At 40.8% G+C, this 22,458-nt stretch overlaps 2 long non-coding RNA genes across 7 annotated transcripts in view; one reads left to right on the forward strand and one right to left on the reverse strand.

The window, feature by feature from the left end:
- Positions 1-1,998: 1,998 nt before the first annotated feature.
- Positions 1,999-21,087, reverse strand: LOC111097587. 4 transcript variants are annotated; one of them, XR_005365360.1, is made up of 5 exons: positions 20,914-21,087; positions 13,255-13,406; positions 12,878-12,937; positions 12,243-12,357; positions 1,999-4,397 (listed from the first exon to the last, which is right to left on the reverse strand). It is a non-coding gene; the product is annotated as an uncharacterized LOC111097587 (long non-coding RNA). The 4 variants fall into 4 exon arrangements; XR_005365359.1 differs by lacking the exon at positions 1,999-4,397 and adding an exon at positions 10,392-11,498; XR_005365361.1 differs by lacking the exon at positions 1,999-4,397 and having other exon boundaries at positions 10,392-12,357; positions 13,255-13,339.
- LOC111097588 overlaps positions 19,862-22,458 on the forward strand; it is a 51,449-nt gene continuing 48,852 nt past the window's right edge. Inside the window, exons 1-2 of one of the 3 annotated variants that reach the window (XR_005365362.1) lie at positions 19,862-20,025; positions 21,764-22,026. This is a non-coding gene — a long non-coding RNA (uncharacterized LOC111097588). The remainder of the gene's footprint in view (positions 20,026-21,763; positions 22,027-22,458) is intronic. The other 2 variants (XR_005365363.1, XR_005365364.1) reach the window with 2 other exon arrangements.

Consider the following 22,458-nt stretch of genomic DNA (forward strand, 5'->3'; position numbering starts at 1 on the left):
AACAGGAACAGTGACTAATATACAGCAGGCATTATGGAACTGATGAATGAGTAGACAAAGATCTTCATTCATTTTTTTCAGGAAACACTGACCACAAAAAGGAGAAGCCTCCCCAAACCTCCCTTTGCACAAACACCTCGAGGAGGAGAGACAATAAAAGCCCAATGCCAAATATGAAAATAATATCAGAGGCAGGAATAGAGTATGAAAGAGCAGTATAAATAACTGCCATGATTGCTACACCACTGGAAAAGCTCAGCTGGAGACAGGAAAGATTTTTGAGCCAGGTTCAGCCAGGGAAAGACAGGCAAGGAATTCCAGAGACGGAACCCTTCCCCTCTGCTCCACCCCCAAGACTTTGCCTCCTGTTATCTGAGTAATAAGAAGGCAGGCCTCCCCCTCTTATCCTGGGAGTCAGCAGGGCAGCCTACAGAAAACTTACATACCAAACAGTATATTATCTCTCATTTCATATGAAATTTACTTGCATATTTGGGAGCAAATCCTGTTAATATGTGAGCACTAATTTTGGAATACAATCATTTATGTCTGAGGCTGGCAGCTCTGTTCAGGAGGAAGGTTTGCTGGCAAAGGGAATGGCACTGTTCTCTTCTGACGCTCCACAGTGTGCCACGTGGCACACGACGTTTTTTAATTCATTTGTTTGCTTGAAATTTAAATAAAACCCTTATTGGGAAGTTACTGTCAAAATCTCAGGAAAAATCTCAAAAAAAAGGAAAGGACCATCACCACGGACAGAAGTTGGAAAGAGATGCCATGAAAAAAATCATATTGAACTTCCTACAAGCCTTATGCTTTGCCTTAATAAAAGCACAGTCCGGATAATGCACAATGCTACCAAGATTAAAGGAGGAGCTAAATCCAGAAACACATGACACTGACTTTGTGTGCTAGCATTCCTACAAGGGAGACTCTGGAGATGGGCAAGGCTGAAGGCTGAAGGCTCAAGGGTTAGTTGGGTATTGTTTATTCAGTGTATAAGCACTTTAAGAAAATTCCGTTCATCCAATAACCGATTTTATATCAATGTTATTGGTATGTAGGGAAATAACTGATGTGTCCTTCAACACACTAGGAAAATACCTACTCTTAAAAACTTTCTCATGAGAAAATTCATTTTAACTTAAACCTTTCCCATCTACACACACACACAATTTTTTAGGTAAGTTGTCAAACAAATGTTTAAATCCTGCTATCTAGGATCAGCCTTTGAATGGTAGTTGCAAACATACCCATCATCTCAATTAGGGGTCAGCACACTATAGCTCCATGTCACAAACCTAACTGCCTCTGTTTTTGTAAATGGTATTTTGTTAAAACACGACAATTTATATATTGTCCATTATCTATGGCTGCTTTCTTGAGAATGGCAGAGTTGAGTAGTCAAGATAGAGACAGCATAGCTTGCAAAGCTTAAGATATTTGCTATCTGGCTCTTTGCAAAAAAATGGGTTTGGGATTCCTAATCTAGTAGATACAAATTTCTGATATAAAGTCTATGATTAACTTCACTCTTAAACTAGCCCATTCTTCTAGGGTAGCTTGGATACTAGTATATAATAAATTGTTCTTCAAAAATAGCAATGTGGTTGTGTCTGTATATTAATTGTTACCATTTCCCTGATTTTATTAAATTCTATCAGATGAAAATGTTATTCTGTAAAATAGAATTACTGAACAGTCTAGATAGCACAGTGTGAAGGCCAATGGCAAGACACTGCCCACAATGGGAGCCCACGCTGCCCAGTGAAAATGAGGTGGCTAGGAAAATGGGGGGAGGGGTCACAACTCCCTGAATCTCCTCAAGCGCATATATTTTGCAGCTGTGGTGCCAAGAGACCGACCAACTGCTTGGAATGCCAATGAGTGAAGCCAAACAGAAAGGAGAGTGTGAGGCAATTTTTCTAGTGAAAAAGTATTCTTTCTTACAAATTTGAAATAATTTCTCTTTTGTATTACATTCATTTTTTCCTCTTTGAAATAACACGGTTTCATCTTCTACCAAATGTTTTCCTTCCTTTTGATTTCTGCATCAAATGAAAATTAATTCCTTCACCTGGTTCACACAAGACAGTTCTACAGGCTTAAAGTGCACAATAAAAGAAGTTTAAATGGATTAATTTTTTCAGTAGGTGAAAATGGTAAAAATGCCAAGTTGAAATTTAAATTTTTTTTTTTTTGTATTTTTCATGGAATTGAAGGTGGAGGCACTGATAAGCCAAGCAATTTGAAGGCAATAGCACGTAGCTCAGTTCACGGGCTGTATCATGTTTCCTCTCTCCATCCTGGGGGATGATGAGATCCATGCTTGCCAGTTAGTAGTTCTGAGACCAAGGACAAGTCACTTCTACTTTTGGAGGGGGCTCAGTCACCATGATGGTCAAGAAAGAGTCACTTTTGCTGTTGACGGGTCTCCCAAAGGACTGAAGGGAACTGAATGAACTGAGAGGTTTTGTGGTGTTTGCCTTTGTCAGCAAAACCTCACCAGAACCTCCACCAGTAGCTGGTGATGGGGAAGGAAGGAAGTGAAAGTAAAATCAAGCATTTCTGTTGCTATTTAAAAGCCACCCCAGGAACGAGACTTGCAGGGTAAAAAGTTGAAACTAAATGAAGCTTTCAGTTTTCTGTGGGTTTCAGTGACTGAAATTAGCCTGAGGGCTCCCCTTTTGTCTCTCCCCTTGTAGCAGTGGTTACACCCGGGGTTGGCAGGAGATAAAATGCTGCTGTGCACACAGAAAACTGCTTGTGCGATAGCCAGGGTCTCTCTGAAGCTAAAGTGCCCCAGCCACTTCTACTTTTTTTCTTCTTTTAATACTCCTGGTATGCTGCAAAGTGAAATGCCAAAACAGAATTGCAAACATTGTGCTGCATATTTTCCACACAGACGTTAAAGTTAGAAAAAAAATTAGTAATTTTTAACACATGCATTTTTTATTTTTTAACCCATGCATTTTTTAAAAAGATTTTACTTGTTTGACAGAGTACAGTACGAGAGAGCCTAAGCATGGGGAGGGGCAGAGGGAGAGGGAGAAGCAGGCTCCCCGCTGAGCAGGGAGCCCTACACTGGACTCTGGACTGGATCCCAGGACCCTGACATCACGACCTGAGCCACCCAGGTGCCCCGTAAACAAATGCATTTACGTAAGTGCCACACGTTTATCTTGTTTTTCAAAAGGTTATAGCATTTATAAGCGATGTAGGCTGTGCTAGAGAGAAGGTGACCCAAACTTAAGAGAGTGTGATGAAGGACTCCTTCCAGTCACAGGAGTGAATGCTACTGCACGTATAGTATAGGCTCCTTTGGGAATGATGCCAAGTCTCTGAGACTCTCTCAAATCTGGAAGTCTGGATGAAAAGGCTCCCTGGCCCTCCTTCCCTCAGCTCCTCCAGCTTCACCACTGAGACCAGAAGTTTCGTATGTAATTATGACTGGGGAGCAGGGAGGAGGAAAATAAGGGACTATGGAGAGGTCCACCATGGGCTCCTTCCACAGATATTTTTCAAGTGCCCCCTATGTTCACAGTGTCCTGCAGGATTCAGCTCCTATTCAGGGTTTGAATGCGGGCAGTTTTATTCTCTGTGTTATCAGGCCTTTCTAAACCTCAGTGGCCTCATCTGCTGCCTCATTTGTGAGGTATCTTGTTAGTGGTTGTGAGGATTCAGTGACTTATACGTGTAAAGGTATCAGAACAGTGCCTGGCACGGTGAATGAGAAATAGAAAATTCCAGTTCCTTACTGCATTATGCTCTCCATTCTCCCCTCTGCACCTACCTAAACAATTGCCCTGCACTATATAAAGAGATTTGGTAAAACACAGGTAAATGTGACTCCACTGATAAGGGTGAGGGGAAAAAAGCATCACTGTATTAAAGAAACTCTCTTAAAAATTCATTAATCAGCCATTCAACAAGCAATGTGTTAGGCACTGTATTTTTGCATAGCTTGCAAAATATCTGCTGATATTAAAGTGAGCAAACCAGGAATGGTCCTGTACTTGTGGGTGGGACGGATACTAAATAGATAAATCTGGCGGGCACTGAGGTGGGCACTTGACGGGATGAGCACTGGGTGTTATTCTGTATGTTGGCAAATTGAACACCGACAGAAAATAAATTTATTAAAAAAATAGATAAATCATTTTGCATCATGTCAACTTTTTGTTGAAGTATAAAGTGCATACAGAAATTGCAGGAATAATAAGCATACAGCTTAGCTCATTTTCACAAAATCAACACATATACCGGGGAGCCCTGGGTGGCTCAGTGGTTTGGCACCGCCTTCGGCCCAGGGCCTGATCCTGGAGACCCGGGATTGAATCCCGCGTTGGGCTCCCAGCATGGAGCCTGCTTCTCCCTCCTCCTGTGTCTCTGCCTCTCTATCATGAATAATAAATAAATAAATAAATAAATAAATAAATAAATAAATAAATCTTTTAAAAAAAAATCAACACACATACACATAATTCCTAGATCAAGAATGAGATCTTACCGGCATCCCAGAAGTCTCCCTCTGCCCACTTCCATTCACGGCACACACATACCACCCACCCTCCGCCCAGGTAAATATTATTCTGAATTTCTAAAACCACAGATTACTTTAGCCTCTTTTTAACTTTTATAAAAAAGCTATCATGCCATGTACTCTTTTGTGACTGGCTGTTTTCTATTTTTTAACTCAGTGTTATGTTTTGATATTCATTCTTTTTGCATCTAAGTTGTAATTTATTCTCATTCCTGCATATTATTCTACTGTATGAATGAATATACCATTATTTGTGTATCCACTCTACTGTTGGGGATTTGGGCTGTTTCCAGTTTGGGAATATTATAAATAATACTGCAGTTGACATTCTTATATGTGCCATTTGTTGAATATATGCATGCATGTCTGTTATGTATATACTTAGGAGTGAAATTGCTGAGTATAAGGTCTGGGTGTGATCGGTTTTAGTACACACTCTCAAACAGCTCTCCAAAGCGGTAACAATTTGCACTCTGGTCTACAGAGTATGAGGCGTCTGATTGCTCCACATTGTCTATCTCTTTCACTTTAGCCATTTTGGAGGGTATGTTGTGGCATCTGCTTTATGATGTTAATCGGCCTTTCCCTAGTGATGAATGCAGTCAAATGCCTTTTCATGTTTATTTTCTGTTTGGGTAACTTCTCTTGTGAAGCATCTACTTTGACATTTGCCCATTTTTCTGTTGAGTTCTCTTCCTTTTTCTTAGTGATTTGAAGGGGTGCTTTATAGATTCCAGATGGTAAAAGATCTTTCATGGATATATGCATTGAGAGTCTCTTCTGTCGGTGTATGGCTTATCTTTTTACTCTCAATGGTATTGAAGGACTGAAATTCTTAATTTTAATGTAATCCAATTGATCAATACTTTTTCCCTTTATGGTTATTGCTTTTCTGTGTCTTAAGAAATCTTTGCCTGAGGCGGTTCTTGTGGAGGCTGCTAGTGCGAGACTGGGAAATTGTTATGCACTATGTAGCCTGGACTAGCAAACAGTACAGTCAGGACAGCTAATGGTGTCCCCAAGAAACCAAAGGGCAAGATGCCTATTCATGCCTTCTTTGTGAAGACACGCTGGGAGGGACATAGGAAGGCAAATCCAGAGACCCCTGTGAACTTTGCCTTTTCCAAGTGCTCTGGGAGATGCACTATAGTGCGTGGGGAAGAGAAATGTAAATCTGATGAAATGGTAAATGGCACTATGATCAGGAAATTAAGGCTAGTGACCAGCTAACAAAGGCAAGAAAAAAGATCACAAAATCCCCAAATTTTTTCGTATTTCATCTGGCTTCTTCCTCTTCTACTTAGAACTCTGCCCAAGATCAAATCCACACACCTACACATTTTCATTGAATATGCAGCCAAAAAAAAAACTGCCAATATAGTGTACAGAATTCCTAAAACTTCTCCACAAAGATATTCCACCTTAATCCCTGGAACCTACGGATGTGATGAGACATCACTCAGTCCTGTGATTATTGTCTGTGGCAGAGTTGACCTTAAAACAGGAGATTATCTGGATGGACGTGATTTAACCAAAAAAAACCTTTCTACACAGAGAGCTTTCTCCAGCTGATGGAAAGGGAAGTCAGAGAGATTTGAGGAATAAAAGGGATTTGATTCGAAGATGCAGGAGGCCACATGAAAAGGAATTCCAGAAATTTTAAAGAGGTAAGAAAGGGTTCTGGCCAGTTGCCATCAAAGAAACAAGGTTCTCAGTCCTACAACCACAAGGAACTTAATTCTGCTAACCACTTGAGGGAGCCTGGAAGGGATGCCTGCTCAAGCTTGCAGATGAAGATCCAGCCTGGCTGATAACCTGACTTCAGCCCTATGATTTCCTGAGCAGAGAACTCCGTCATAACATACTGGACTTCTGACCTACATGGCTGTGAGCTAATAAATGGGTGCTGGTTCAAGCTGCAAAGTTTGTAGTAATTTGTGCCACAGTGATAGAAAAATTAAGCGAGAATAATTTGGGGAATAATTTGACTGATAGTGAGAAGCCACCTTATGATGAGACAACAAAGTTGAAGAAGATGAAGGACAACAATGTTTCCAACTATAATCTAAAGCAAAATAGCATTTTAGCCATCTAACATTCCTAGGGAAAAGAGTGGAGGAGGAAGGTGAAGAGTAGGAGAATGGGGTAAAGAGGATGAGGAGGAAAGTAATTAATAGAACTGTGTATCTGCTTTCATGTGAATTACACATTGAACAAATGCAGTAATTGACTCACTTTTTATTTGTTCTCATTGAATTACACGCCAAACAAACGCTGTAATTGACTCAACTTTTATTTGTTCTCATTGAATTTGATCCCATAACTGGAAATTGTCACACTGTAGGTTTTTTTTTTGTTTTAAAGATTTATTTATTTATTTATTTATGATAGACACAGACAGAGGCAGAGACACAGGCAGAGGGAGAAGCAGGCTCCATGCCGGGAGCTTGATGCAGGACTCGATCCCCAGACTCCAGGATCACGCCCTGGGCCAAAGGCAGGCGCCAAACCGCTGAGCCACCCAGGGATCCCCCTCCACCGTAGTTTTTGACGTGTTCTAGAAATTGCAAGTGGTTTCCATGAAGTGTTTAGGGGTGTCACAAGCACCCAGAAATTCTATCAAAGGTGTCTGTATTTCTAAATATTTTGCGGGTCCCTGGGCAGCTCAGTTAAGCATTCAGCTCCTGATTTCAACTCAGGTCATGATCTCAGGGTGGTGAGATCAAGTCCCCAGCAGGGCTCTTTGCTAACTGTGGAGTCCGCTTAAGATTCTCTCCTCTCTCTCTACCCCTCCCCCTCTTGCTTGTGCCTGTGAGTGCACACCCTCATGCTTGAACTCTTTCTCTCTCTCTAAAAAAATAAATAAATAGGGACGCCTGAGTGGCTTAGCTGGTTAAGCCTCAGACTCCTGATTTCGGCTCAGGTCACAATCTCAGGGTCCTGGGATCAAGCCCCACAGTGGGCTCCACACTCACCAGTAGGTCTGTTTTTCCCTCTGCCCCTCCACTCCTCAGGCACGCTCTCTCTCTTTATCTCAAATAAAAAAAAATTTTTAAACTAACTAAATATTTTAAAAATAAGACTCTCTTTTGTTGTCCTCATTCCATGACCTTGAGATTTGTGTGAGTGGGCAGGAAAATGTTCCTGGAATTTAAGAAAAAACATTTGTAATTTGGTTGTAAGGTAGTGTCATCCGTTAGAGATCCTGTTAGGAACTGTACATACCTGTAGTTTGCAAGGAGAGCACATCACCAGAGACAACCTCTTGCAGTCCCTGCTGGGTACTGCACTGTGGGAGGGAGAGAGGGTGGGGAGGGTGTTTGCACCTTTTGCAGGAGATTCAGGAATAAGGCCAAACCTGTCGATGCTTCAGGTTGTCTGGATCTTCCCTGGTAGTGACATAACATTCTGCTGACATTCGCAGCAGTGGAAAAGGGGTCTCAGCTCGCTCGAGGTGTCTTCCGGTTCTTTTTATTTAAATCTGATAGTTTGAAAACAAACTGTAAAACTCTTCATTGTCAGAAAAGCGAATAGCGGGTGGGGCCCCTGGGTGGCTCTGCAGTTGAGCATCTGTCTGCCTTTGGCTCGGGTCATGACCCTGGGGGTCCCGGGATCGAGTCCCACATCCGGCTCTCTGCCTCTCTCTCTGTGTCTCTCATGAATAAATAAATTTAAAAATATTTAAAAAAAATGTGAAGAGCCACCGCTCCAATAAAAGTGCAGAAGCTTTCTGACCTTAAAACACACAATTTGCAACATTCTGGTGGTTTGTTTGGGGGGGTGGGGTGAGGAGGGGGTATATTTAGAATGCCAGGACTTTCTTTTTGGGTACACGCTTCGGGGAAGCACAAGAGAACACAGAAGAGCACATGGAGAGCCCGCGTGGAGCTCTAGAAGTTTCCATAAGCTGAGCACAGTGGGCGGAAAGCAGCGGGAGGAGCGCCCTCCCTTCATTCAGGCCTCCCCTCAGGTCGCGGCGCCCCGTCTCCCCACAAAGGCAACCCCCAGCCCTCACCCTTAATATCAAAGTTGTTGATTTCCCTCAGAATGCTCAGATGTTTTTGAAGCAAAAATGGGGAGTATCATGTTTTGTTTTTTTTTAAGGTGGGGGAAATTTTTTTTTTTTTTTTTTTTACCTCAAGGTCATTGAAGATCTTTTCCTGTTTCCTCCGAGAAGGTGCATTGTCTCACCCCCCGGCAGGCGGGCTTCGAGCCCTCTCACCTCCACTTCCGGCGTGGTGGCGGCGCGTGCGCAGACCCCACGCGGGCTGCGCGGCCCCGCCCCTCCGCTGCCCCGCCCCCAGGCCTCTGCTCCTCTCGCGAGACTGCAGAAACCTCCACGGGATTTTCAGAGACTTTCTGACTTTATTTTTTTTAAGACTTTTTTTTTTTTTTTAAAGACTTTATCTATTTTATTCATGAGACCCACAGAGACAGAGAGAGAGAGGAAGAGACATAGGCAGAGGGAGAAGCAGGCTCCATGCAGGCAGCCGGATACGGGACTTGATCCCGGGACCCGGGGTCGCGCCCTGGGTCGAAGGCAGATGCTCAACCACTGAGCCACCCAGGGGCCCCTTTTCTTTTCTTTCCTTTTTTTTTTTTTTTCCTGTTTCTATGAGTCTATTTTGGATTTGTTTTTGTTTTTGTTTTTATTCTACGTGTAATAGTATATAGTGTTTGTCTTTCTCTGGCTCATCTCACTTAACACGGTCCATCCAAGTTGTCACGAAGGGCAGGGGATGCATGTGCACCTACACCTGCATCTACATCTCTCTGTACATTCCCTCCTCCTCTTTATCCATTGATTCACTGACGGACACTGTTATTTGTCCAACTTGTTTTTACACCTTGCAGATCTCCCATGTCCTGTTTTCATTTCCTTTGGATGTACCCAGGTGTAGAATTGTGGGATCATGTGGTAATTCTATTTTTAAGTTTTTGAGGAACCTGCATGCTGTTTTCCATAGCAGCTGAACGAGTTCACACTCATTCCAACAACAGGGTCCCCCTTCCTCCACATCCTCGCCAACACTTGTTTTTTCTTGTCTTCTTGATGGAAGCCATTCTAACAGGTGTGAGGCAATAGCCTACCGTGATTTTGACTTGCATTTCTCTGATTATTAGTAATCTTGAGCGCCTTTTTGTGTGCCTGTTGGCCATTTAGATGTCTTTTTTGGGAAAATGTCCAATCACTTTTCTCTGCCCATTTTTTGAAATTTAAATTCAATTAATTAACACATAATATATTATTGGTTTCAGAGGTAGAGGTCAGTGATTCATCAGTCTTATATGACACCCGGTGCTCATTCCATCACCCAGTTACCCCATCCCCGTACCCCCCTCCCCTCCAGCAACTCTGTTTCCTATAATTAAAAGTCTCTTTATAGTTTGTCTCCCTCTCTTCTTTCTTTCTTTCTTTCTTTCTTTCTTTCTTTCTTTCTTTCTTTCTTTCTTTCTTTCTTTCTTTCTTTCTTTCTTTCTTTCTTTTTTTTTTAAGATTTTATTTATTTATTCATGAGAGACACGGGGAGAGAGAGGCAGGCTCCATGCAGGGAACCCGATGCAGGACTTGATCCAGGGATTCCAGAATCATGCCCTGGGCTGAAGGCAGTTGCTCAACCACTCAGCCACCCAGGTGTCCCTCCCTCTCTGATTTCACCTTATTTTATTTTTCCCACCCTTCCGTATGATCCTCTGTTTTGTTTCTTAAATTCCGCATATAAGTGAGCTCATATGATAATTGTCTTTCTCTGATCAACTTATTTCACTCAGCATAATACCCTCTAGTTCCATCCACGTCTTTACAAATGACAAGTTTTCTTTTCTTTTTCTTTTTTGATGGCTGAGTAGTAGTCCACATATAATATATACACCACATCTTCTTTATCCATTTATCTGTTGATGGACATCTGCCTCTGCCCATTTTTAAATTGGATGGTTTGTTTTTTTGTTATTGAGTTACAGGAGTTTCCTATAGATTTGGGGTATTAACCACTTATCAGATGTATGATTTGCAAATTTTTTTCTTCCATTCCATATGTTGCCTTTTAATTTCCTTGATGGTTTCCCATGCTGTGTAGAGCTTTTTAATTTGATCACTGTCTTCTGTAGAACTTGCTATAATTTCTCATAAGCACACCTGAGCCTTGAGCACTTCAAAAGTGCATTAGCGAAAGAAGTCAGCGGCTTAACATCTAAGCCCACTTTCCCCATTAGTCCTTCATTTGGCCTGATAACAAGTTAATTTAGCCTCTCAAGATCCCAATTTCCCTGATCCTGGCATTTCTTCTTCCTTAAAAGCAGGATCCTATCTTTTAAGTGCTTTAACCCCTTGGAACAAAAGGCATCCTCTCACTAACTTGGGCCCTTTTAAAAAAGATGCCACAGAAAGTCTTTTCCCTTATTTAAAATGATGTGTGTGTGTATGCTTGAAAATCGAGACAGTAGTTTATTTTTAAAGATGAGGAAGAAGCAAAAGAAATTCCCATAAGGCTACTTGCCACCCAGAAGCTACTGAGACACAATCCCTAAAGAAAGGATATCTAAAGCAAATGTCACTTTCTCTTCACACAATTTCTTCTATAGTTGCTTCCAAGTCCACTCCAGCAGCTGGAATATGAACACAGATTTATAGAAGAACTCATTTGTCGGAATTGTAATTAGAAGCCATCAGTTAATATTATCGTATGATAAAAGCTGAGCTTATCTCGATAAAGTCCTGGGATGGAATGGAGTTCTGGGTACCTTTTTTCTGTCTCAAGCTTAAATTTGCAAATGACAACATCTAGTTGTCAAGAGAGAAGTCTTCGAAAACAAATCCAAGGTGGATTGGAGTGGAATGATCCTTAGGTAAAGAAAGAGAAGGATGTGCTTTCTGCCTGGCAGCTGGCCTCCAGATGATGAAAGTCTGTATAGTGTAGGACAGGCAGGGACCAGCAAATCTGAGTGATCACCCCTTTGGGAATAAAATACATACATAAGTAATTGAAATTCCCTTCTAAAGTAGGGTCAGAAGAAAATGAATGTTGTCGAGATGGGAGCCAACACCCAGAGATAACCTCAACTAATAGAGGATGTGATGGCTCAGAAGATAAACAAAATAACGTGTAGGAGAACTGCAAGAAAAACAAATGAAGGGAAATAGGGAGGGAATAAAACACAGGATGAATTGGAAGGAAGTGACTACTTGGGGACAAGCCAAGGAAAAATACGAACAACAAAGAAAAAAAGAAAAGAGCTTCCCACTCTAGTGGGGGATGATGACACTGGGGGAGGCTCTGCAGGTGGGGCTGCAGGAGGAATATGGAAAATCTCTGTATCTTGTGCTCAGTTTTTGCTGTGTACTAAAACTGCTCTGAAAAAAATATTAAGTCTTTAAAAAAAGGAACTTAAAAAAAAAAGCCAATCAAACACACAATGCTGTGATTGCTCTGGTGGAGGATGGGGAGGAGTGTTAGCCTTCATTAGAACTGCATCTCACTGAAAGGCTTGGACCTTGACCTCTTTTTCATTTAACATTAGGGAATATCTCTCTTGGGATTTGGGCTCCAGGGAAAAAAGACAGAACAAAACAAAACAGACACAGCCTCAAAGAACAGAGAAAGGCCGAGAAGAGGAGTGGAGAAACCACCACAGGAAGTCTCTCAACAGGATCCCTGTCTCTCTCTTTCTCTCTCCATCCTCTGGTTTCCATGCTCACTCCTTCACGTCCTCCCCTTCATTGTTTGCCATGCTTCTTCATTCTTTCATGAAATGTGTCCACTGGTCACTTCTGATATTTTACTCTCCTCATCCAATTGCCATAAGGAATAAATCTAGGAAATAGGATAATAGTAATAAAACCAAAGGCAGATGATAATATATATGGCTATATATTACATGTATTATCATAAATGACTTATTGTGGAATATGTCCCATTGCATGTTATATATGTTAATGCATATTAATATTGAGAATAAACATATACCATTCTCAAAAGTCTTTTACCATAAGACATGAAGAGACTCTGGATTTGACTTTTATCTTAGCACTTGAAGGGTCATAGTATCTTTAGAGACATTCTAACTCTTGGTAGATCTTAGAACCACCATCCTGAACCTGTACAGTTTCTGTGTTATCATCATTTTCAAATGCCAGTTTCCTACATTATAGTACAATGAGACTGTCAAGCAAGTTATACTCATAAATATAATGATACTTTGTACTTTTAAAATAGTATACTCCTAGGACCAGAATTTCCCAGGCTTCCTTGCAAGCCAGGCAAATGTACTTGCAATTTTATAGCAGAGAAAACCGAAATACAGAGAAGTTAAAAGCTTGAGCCAGTGCCTTACAGCAAGTCAGAAATAAAACTGGAACTAAAGGGAAATAAGTCCCGCTCAACGTTGGATTTCCTGTACAGAGAAACATGAAATAAGAAGGAAAAGTTATAAATTAGGGCTGTGAAAGTATTTTAATCAAGATTCTATATATTTACCAATTAAAAGCAAATATTTCATAAGTAATGGCATTTAAGAGTAGTGCTCGTAAAGAATAACATGGTTTTGTTTGATAATTTGCTTCTTGATTGCTAATGAAAATCTGTCATGTAAACACACATTTTCATGCTTTTCATGGAAGATGGAGAAAATGAAATGAGCTTAAAAACGATTATTAAATTTGTTTCAGGTGTGGATTTACGCTGGCAAATTCCATACTAGTTATCATTTACCTTTTTGGGAGATGACAGATCAGTTAAGATGATGTCTGTAATTTTCAAGAGTCCTTTAAGCTGCTATTAAAGGTAAAGCTGCGTGCTGTAGATTAAAAAAGGCTTTGTTCAGCAGTCAAACATAGGGCATTTGCTTCGAATTCCTAGGGCTCCTAGTAAGGCAAACCGAAGCATGAGATTGCTAGGCTGACTAGCATTCCAATCCACACACTGATGGGAGCACTAAAATCTGAAGCTATTATGGGCGGATGGGGAGGACAGCCAGGGCAGGCAGGGGTGGTGCGTAGGGATTTGGAATATGGAATCTGTTCTGCTGTTTGTCCTTAGGTGGTGTCAGACCCACAGATGTGAAAACAACAGGTGGGTGCCGTGTGTCAGTGCCCCGCTAGTGAATTGCTGGCCTGCACCCACGAAATTCTGCAGCTCTTTGTAATGCACAGCTCCTAGCACTAGGCTGTGTTGATTCTATGAAAGGAAATTAGATTTGAGGTCAGATGACCCACATCGAGATCCTGTATGGGCTGAGTGGCTTTGAAGGAGTCACTTGACCTGTCTAGACCCTTTGTTTTCTATACAAAGAGGATAACAATATCTCAGGGCATTGCTGCTCTGTGTCACACTGTTGCCCTCTGGTTTTACCTCCCTTTTTCCTCGAGCACCTCACTCCTGAGAGATCTTTTTAACCAGCTATAAATTATACACCATCTTATTCACCAGGCTCATGTCATAGGCCCCTTGCTCAGAAAGGCCCTAGGCTAAGTTTAACGCTCTGCTGTTGTCTTCAAATCCTAATTTTCAAGCAAGTGACTCTACGCACTACAAATTAGGTGATCAGGGCTGCCTGTTATGTTTCTCTATGTGATAAAAAAATGTCTGATTTTCAAATTTCTTGGAATTTGCTTCATTCCTAATCATCTGCTTTGAGTATCCCCCTGTAGCATGTACTAATAAATTACTGTTTTTGATGAAAAGACTTTGTAACCAACATATGGTTTGTGTGTTTTCTAGATCAGGAAAAATGCAGAATTCTGACTCAATGATTAATTCTCTCTAGACTATTTATATTCTGAATTTCTGGAGGAAATATGTTTTATGTTTTTGCCCTAGTGTTTGGCACATTGAGAATACTCAATAGAAGTTAGTAGATAGAAAGTATGAGTACTGTGTATACTGTAACAGTCTACTGTGAGAGAGACATTATCTTTGGGTGACAAAAGCATCCTCAGAGGGTAATTTATGGCTTTATTTTCCTTATTGTGGCTTATAGTCACTAAGGATATTTGACTTTCAAAGCACCAGTTGCTGCAGCTTTCTTCAAATACTTTTCACGTATCCTATTCAAATCTTTGTCTAGGAAAAAAATGCAAATATACTTAATGTTTTATTTCCAGTAATAATAGAGCTAAACCTGATATTTTTGTTAAGGTAAGTTGGGTTGTTTGCTGGGTATGTTATATGGTAATGAAAGTCAGTCAGATAATTTTAAAGTGACAAAGCTGGTTTATATTCATGGATTTCAGATATACATTTGAGAGTGGTGGGCACTGCAGGGGAGATAAGCAGTAGCAAATAGAATGCAGAGTTTGGAGCACCTGAGTGACTCCGTGGTTGAGTGTCTGCCTTTGGCTCAGGTTGTGATCCTGGGGTCCTGGGGATCGAGTCCCACATCAGGCTCCCCAGAGGGAGCTTCTCCCTCTGCCTCTGTCTCTGCCCCTCTCTCTGCATCTCTCGTGAATAAATAAATAAAATCTTAAAAAAAATAATGCAGAGTTTGTATTAGTTACCTATTGCTGCATAAAAATTTGCTCTGAAACACATCAGCCTAAGACAACATTTATTTTTTTACACAGTTTCTGAGAGTCAGGAATCTAAAAGCAATTTAACTAATTTGTCCTGGCTCAGGGTCTCATGAAGCTGCAGTCATCTGAAGGCTTGACTGGGGCTGGAGGATTTTTTTCTAACAAGGCACACTCAAGGCTATTGGCTAGAGACTTCAGTTTCTCCCTATATGACCTCTCCACTGGGCTGCTTGAGGCTCCTTAAGACATGGCCACTGACTTCCACCAGAGCAACTGACCCGAGAGAAAGCAAGATGGAGACCACAAAGACTTTTATAATTTAGCCTCCAGAGTGATATACTATCACTACTCCTGTGTTCTATTGGTTACACAAACTGTCTTATAGCAGTCTGTTTGGACAACAATAACAAACTACCACCAACTGGGTGGCTTATAAACAATATAAATTTACTTCTCAGAGTTCTAGAGGCTGGGAAGTCCAAGATCAAGGTGTCAATATGGTCTCATTCTGGTGAAGACTGACTTCAGGCTTCAGAGTCAGCACGTACTCACTGTGTTTTCACATAGTAGAAGGGGTGAGAAATCTCTGTGGGTTTGTTTGTTTATTTTTTAAATAAGAATATCGATCCCATTCATGAGGGTTCCATCCTCCTAACCTAACCACCTCCCAAAGGCCCTACTTCCTAACACCCTCACATTGGCATTAGGATTTCAACATATGAATTTGGGGAGGTGGAGGCAAAAGCATTCAAACCATAGCACAGACCAACCCTAATACATTGTAGGAGGGGACAATGAGAGGGTGTGAATATCAGATGTAGGATCACTGGGGGCTATCTTGAAGGCTGGCTACCACAGAGTTGGTGCATGAGCAACCAACTCAGCCTTTTCCCTGAGTTCCACATGAATTCAGCTCCAAAAGAGGGGGCAATTCACAAAGTCTTGCTTCATAGAAGCCCTGCACGGCTGTCTGAAGGCATGGGAAACCAGACTCAGGCTTGTTTACAAGTCTAGTCAATACATTTTTATTAGATCCTGAGTCAGGGCAGCATTGCACAAACTTGGAAGAACAAGTATCCATGAAATGATGCCATTTGCAGTGGCCCTACTTACTACATTCTCTGTGCTGTGTTAAGTACCATCAGGTTGGGGGCACAGGTTGTCTTAAAGAAAGATAAACAGAAAAAAATAAGGTGGGATATATAATCAAGCAATGGAAAGTACAATTCAGGCTAAATAATATCAGAATTTAGGGCTCCCTGCTGGTTTGCAAGAATGCAAGGATTACCTAAAGTATAGGTTTGTTGAGAACTGAATAAAGAGATAACATGGAGAGGTAAAAGGACCTGAGGGTAGGAGGGAGCCCTGAGCAGTGCCGGGAAGGGGCAAGAGGATCGTTCCGAAGCTACAGAGGCTTGAGTGAAGCTGGCTTATACCCTTAGGAGAAGACCAGAGGGTCCCACTCTCCCTTTATATCAGGAAGATGGAAGAGAGCAGAACTATTAATTGAGGAGAAACCAAACCCATGGACCTCTATCAGATACCTACCATATGGAATGCACTTTCCATGTGATTTTATTTAACTTCCAAATGACTGAGAGAAATGACTTCTCTACAGAATGGATTTTAAAATTAGAGTTTTCTGCATTCAAAGCACACACTATTTTCATAAGACGCTCTCCATCTCTATAGGGATGGGTCAGCTAGGACCTAGAAAAGCAGACTAGACTTGCTGGTGACTCCAAGTCAGAGGACGGAAGGAGGATGCTTTGTAATGGGCATTTAGCCATGGGGTAAATTTCCTCCTTCCTGGCCACAATCCTAGAAGGCTTCTTAAGGCAGAGCTGTCCACAATCTCCACCCTGCCTCCCATTGTTGAGACACTAGGTCTCAAAGTGAGACTAGGTCCAAAGTGAGACCTGGTGGAGAAAGAAGGAAAAAGGATCTGCATCACTCATTTCAAAATGGAGGCACTTGCTTTAAACCACATTAAGTTTAAAAGGCAGTTTCTCATATGGAGATGAGAATGACCTGTTTCTCACTTGGAGATATTTGCAACTTAGGGCAATGTCTGTAAGTTCATAATCTCACCCATAAAAATGTGGATAATAATGTCTATCTTGTTAAAATATTGTTGTAAAGGAGATAGCATTAAATACTACTGAGGGTAGCACATAGTAAATGCTATATAAATTGTAATTACTTTTGTTAAAGTGAGTGATTTATTACTCCAACTGTGGTCAGCTTTGGCTAAAAAGGTCACATATCTGCTTTCTTAGGTTAACATCTGCTAAGGGAGGGAAGGGTGCTTACCTAAAAATGAAAACGATACATTCTGGGTTATACTGCACATGGTGATGGGGGGAAGCAGCTTTAGATTAGGAAGGTGCCATGAATATTTCCCAGAGTTAGAAACACACACACACACAGAGAACCAGGAGAGGTTAAAAATGTTATCATCTTCTGCTTAGAGTGATGGTGAGATGCAGGAGGAGCATGGGGACAATGATGGTGTGTTGGAGGGTATGGACAGGAGCAAACCAAAGGTAGGATGGAAGACTGAATCTTCAGTAGTTTGAAGGTAGTTTGTAAAGAACACGTGCTGGGCACATTAACATCAGGGTTCCGCCTCAAGTTATCACTGTGTTAGTGGCAGAAGAAGGGAGAATGCAGCACAGGCTTCCTAGAACCCAGCCAAATGCTTTCTCTTGTCCCCTGCCATTTTGGGAATGTGGATGCTAGACCTCGCTTGTGACATTTCCTGGTTAGAGTTTAGCTGAAGCACAATCTGCATATGTTTCTTGCCTGGTGGAAGAAAGCAAATTAATTAAAGTCTCCCCATGCTGTTATTCATCAACTTCTCTACAATTATCATTGGAAGACCAACTTACAGAAGCGATACCAAGACTTTCCTTAGAGGAGTGCCAACGTGGAGGGAGGAAAGAGGCTCAACCCTTAGGAGAAAGGTCCAAGAGATTAAAGCTTTGGGAGACAGGGACAGCTCAGCTTTTGAGAGCTCTGAGGACCTTGCCTTGAAGGACAGTGTGTGTGTGTGTGTGTGTGTTGGGGGAGTTGGGGGAGTGTTCAGTCAACCAAAAGGAATCTTGAATCCTTTGCTTTTGCTGTGCATGTAGAATGGAACATCTTTCTTTTCTTCTTTTCTTCTTCTTTCTTTTTTTTTTCTTCTTCTTTTTTATAAAAATGGATTGTAAAGATAGCAAAGAAAATTACAAGCTTCCTGAGGAAGAAGGATGGGGAATTAGTCTCAAAATGACTTTTTAATTATGTCTGTATATTTTAGATATTTTGGCTTACACTACAGGTAGTAAAAAGATATATAGTTTATGCTATGACGTAGCTTTAGTTTTTATCAACAGAAATGTGTATACCATATTAGAGTATTACAGAAGGTGAGTTCAGATATTACTTACTTATTTATTAGATGTAAGAAATATGACCTAAAGGAATATTTTCAGGGATGATTAAGGTGAGATACATGCATCAGTCACTATTTGCAGTTACTCTTCTAGTGTGTGATCATGTAAAGCTCAAAAAGATAATTTCCCAAAAAATTGTCCTGTTCTAGAACTATTCCTAATACTTCTCATTTTGCAGACATCTTAGAGGAAAACAGCAGAAAGAAAGCCCATTGCTCACCCAGTGTAGGAGTGTGCACTGTCCCTACTTTATAGTAGGGACTATAAATTGCTTAAGCAAAAAAGTAGGAAGGAACGATGGAGAATTAACCCCTTTGTTTACCCTTCGCAACAAGACATCAAATAATTAAAATCTCAAAAATCATTGTCTCACTCGCAGTTTCATTTATCTGAGTATATAAGTAATCCTCTCACCTCTTCACCTTTCCTTGCTAGAGCAGTAAGAATTTAATTACATCCAAATGTCTCGGATGCATTTGCTCGCTTCACAGTGCCTTACACTTAGAGTAAAGATAAGGCCTGATAGTTCTTTTTTATTTTTTAAACCCAAAATTGATTACCTCATAAGTTCAAACACACTTCCAAAGTATACAGCAAGACAATGAATGTATATTACATTAGATTAAACATGGGATCCCAGGAGTCTTTTAGAAACATTTTGGAAGTTGAAGAAATAGAGAAAAGAATATTTATTCATAGGACTTATGCAGCTTACCTACAAGAAATTTCAAATATTTCCTCTCAAAACAAGAACATGAGCCTAATACATTCCAGCATGAGTTATAAATGTGAGTTTGGGAAAGTAGAAAGTCACACAGAGTAAGACTCTTCCTGGGATTCATGAGGCAGAAGGTGTTAAGATGGTCAAATCAGATGAGAGTTCCATGGGGCATTCACCCTTACACATTCTAGTTCTGATGGCAATTGTTGCCTCTCCTTATGGTTAATAGTGTCTGATGGCCACAGTCCTCGGGTACAGAGGCTTCTCTCTGGTCTGGCTGAAGCATTTTTCTGAAGAAAAGAAGTTGGAGCAGCTCCCAGAGCATGAGCCCCAGCCTGATAGAAGAACTCTTGTATTTCAAGCCTGGCAGATATGCATTATCATCTCCCAGAAAACTTTTTTTTTTTTTGTCTTCAGGGAGACTAAGTTTTCCCTCCCTGTGTCTAGGTATGATCTTGTCTCTAAATTCTAACCAAAGAGATGCTAGCAAAAAGTTTGGGGCTTTTGAGCGCCTTCTCTGAAAGATAATGATCATGTACCCTTGAGGTCTCCACTCCTTTGCCCCTTCTATTTGGGACGGGAAGATGAACCGTGTGGATGACCCCCAGACTTGTGATGATGTCACAGAGAGAAACCAAAGACATCTGAATTCTTGAAGTCTCATAGTCTTCTATGAGCCTGCTATACAGGCACTTGAGAAGAGCACAGAGTTCTGTTGTAGGCTCTTCCTGGGATTCTGGAAGACTCTCCTGATCCATGTCAGTGGGGAATCTGGGGCCACTCATGAATCTTCTGTAGGGCCAAGCTAATCCTGGTAAATGTTAAGAATTTATAATGAAGAGTGGCACGTCAGCATGTCTGACATAAATGTCTTTATTTATTTATTTATTTATTTATTTATTTATTTATTTTAAAAAATATTTTTTTATTCTGAGTGATACAGAAAGAGAGAGGCAGAGACACAGGCAGAAGGAGAAACAGACTCCTTGCAAGGAGCCCAAGGTGGGACTCAATCCCAGATCCTGGATCCTGGGATGACGGCCTGAGCCCAAGGCAGATGCTCAACCGATGAGCCACTCAGGTGTCCTGCATTTTTTTTTTTTTTTTAATTAAGGAGAAGTAGGTAAAAAACATAATGGATTATGCTCTTTGGGATAGTTATTTCCAAGAAGAGAGAAGTGAATTGAGAGTTAAACAACTTTTCCAAATGGTAGCTCCTCAACTGGTGTTAGGGAACACATGCAAGCGTTCAAGATTCTTTCATGAGAATTAAAAAATTATTATCCAAAATTTATAGAGAGGGAATGGGAAGGGTATACATCTTGTTTAGATAAACTCAACCATAATTGTCGCAATTATGACAAGATCACAGTTTTGCAAAATTGTAATTTTTTGCATATTCTTGTGCCCTAGAACTTCTTTTATGCTCACAATAGTATGATGTTTCAATAGGCCTGGTTCTGTCTTAGTTCTTCTTTTGAGATGTTTACTTGTCATTAGAACACTTAGCCCCAGTTGGACATCTCATCCTCGATTGGGACCCTGCCTTACACTTCACTTGATCGAACATAGGGGTTGGCAAACTATGGCTCATAGGCCCAGTTTTAGTCCACAGGCTAACAATGGTTTTTATATTTCTAAATGGTTCAAAAAATGAAAAGAAGAATAATATTTTATGACAAGAAAATTATATGAAACTTACATTTTGGTGTCTGTAAGTCAAGGTTTTATTTGAATGCAGCCATACTTGTTCATTTGCATGTTGTCTGTAGCTGTTTTCACATTATAATGGTAGAGTTAAAAGTTGCACCATAACCCACATGGCCTGCAAAGTATCAGGCCCTTTACAGAGAAAGTTCACTGAGCTCAGACCTAGCACAATGTGACATCTTAGTTTTAGAATTCAGAAGCAGAATCATAGAATTCTAGAGCTGAAAGGGTATTTAGAAAGCCTCTCATCAACATCCATGACACATCCCTAGCCAAAGTCAACAGTCTTATTTTTGGTGCAGTTATTCCATTCTTAGGCATAGCTACTTGAAAGGGAATTCTCATGTTCATTTATTTTTCTTACTTCTACTCTCTGAGCTTGGCCAGGGGTTAGAATGTAATAGGTGCTTTGAAATATTCAATTATTCAATAATTACTTAGCACTTTCTATGTGACGGCATTGTTCAAAATACAAGTAATTCATAGGACACTATGGGGTAGATGCTGTAATTATCTTTACAGAAGAGGATACTGAGGTACAGGAAGGTTAATTAAATTTTCCAAGGACACATCGCTTCCCAAGAGCCAAAGTTGGGATTGGAACTTAGTCTGCCCCTGGGGTCTGGGTTCTTTGCTTCCATTTATTGAAACATGAAAAAGTAACCATTTCATAGCTGCATTCTAAGTGTCAGCCTCTCAATAGGTAAAGGAAAGGTGGCTACCAAATTCCTAAAAATATATATACAATTCCTCCAAAAGCTGAAGCCATATAATGAGAAACAAGGGAGGCTGTATTCTTGCTGTATTTTCTATTTTCACTTTGTCAATGTTTTCATTTCTAGGTACACTTAAGAGAGTTACAGGATCTGAAAGCCATTTAATATAAAGAAATGTTGAAAAAAACCTAAGGATATTTAACCCAGAGAAGAGAACTCTTGTTGGAAAATGACTGGGGCAGTTCCAGGCTTTACATGGCATTCATGAAATCTAGAGGAAGAAAGAACATGACCTCCAGTGCCTTAAAAAAGAACAAAGAGACTTATTTTCTAGGAGCCTCCAGCAAACCCCCTGTGTGAGTCAGGATCTTCCAAGAGCTGACATCAAGGTAGGATTATATGTATTGGGCTTTCTTAAGGGAAAATGCACATGTGAAAGGAAATAAGCAGGGACCATTTGGACCTGCTAACTTGGGGATGAATCAAAGTACAGTACCTGGGGCCCCTGGTCAATGATGATCCTATGATAGGAAGTATTTGAGGTGCATTCTTTTTTTTTAAGGCTTGCTATTCATGTATTTATTTATTAATTTATTTGAGAGAGAGTACACCTGTGTGCCCCTAAGCTGGGTGGGGTGTGGGGCAGAGGGAGAGGAAGAGAGAAAATCTCAAGCAGATCCCTGGCTGAGTGCAGAGCCCCATGCAGGGCTAGATCTCACAACACAAAGATCATGACTTGAGCTAAAATCAAGAGTGTGATGATGCTCAACTGACTGAGCAACCCAGGCACCCCTGAGGTGCCTTCTCATGGCTGCTGTATC

Source organism: Canis lupus, chromosome 10, assembly GCF_011100685.1.
Source record: "Canis lupus familiaris isolate Mischka breed German Shepherd chromosome 10, alternate assembly UU_Cfam_GSD_1.0, whole genome shotgun sequence".
NCBI classification, from domain to species: Eukaryota; Metazoa; Chordata; class Mammalia; order Carnivora; family Canidae; genus Canis; species Canis lupus.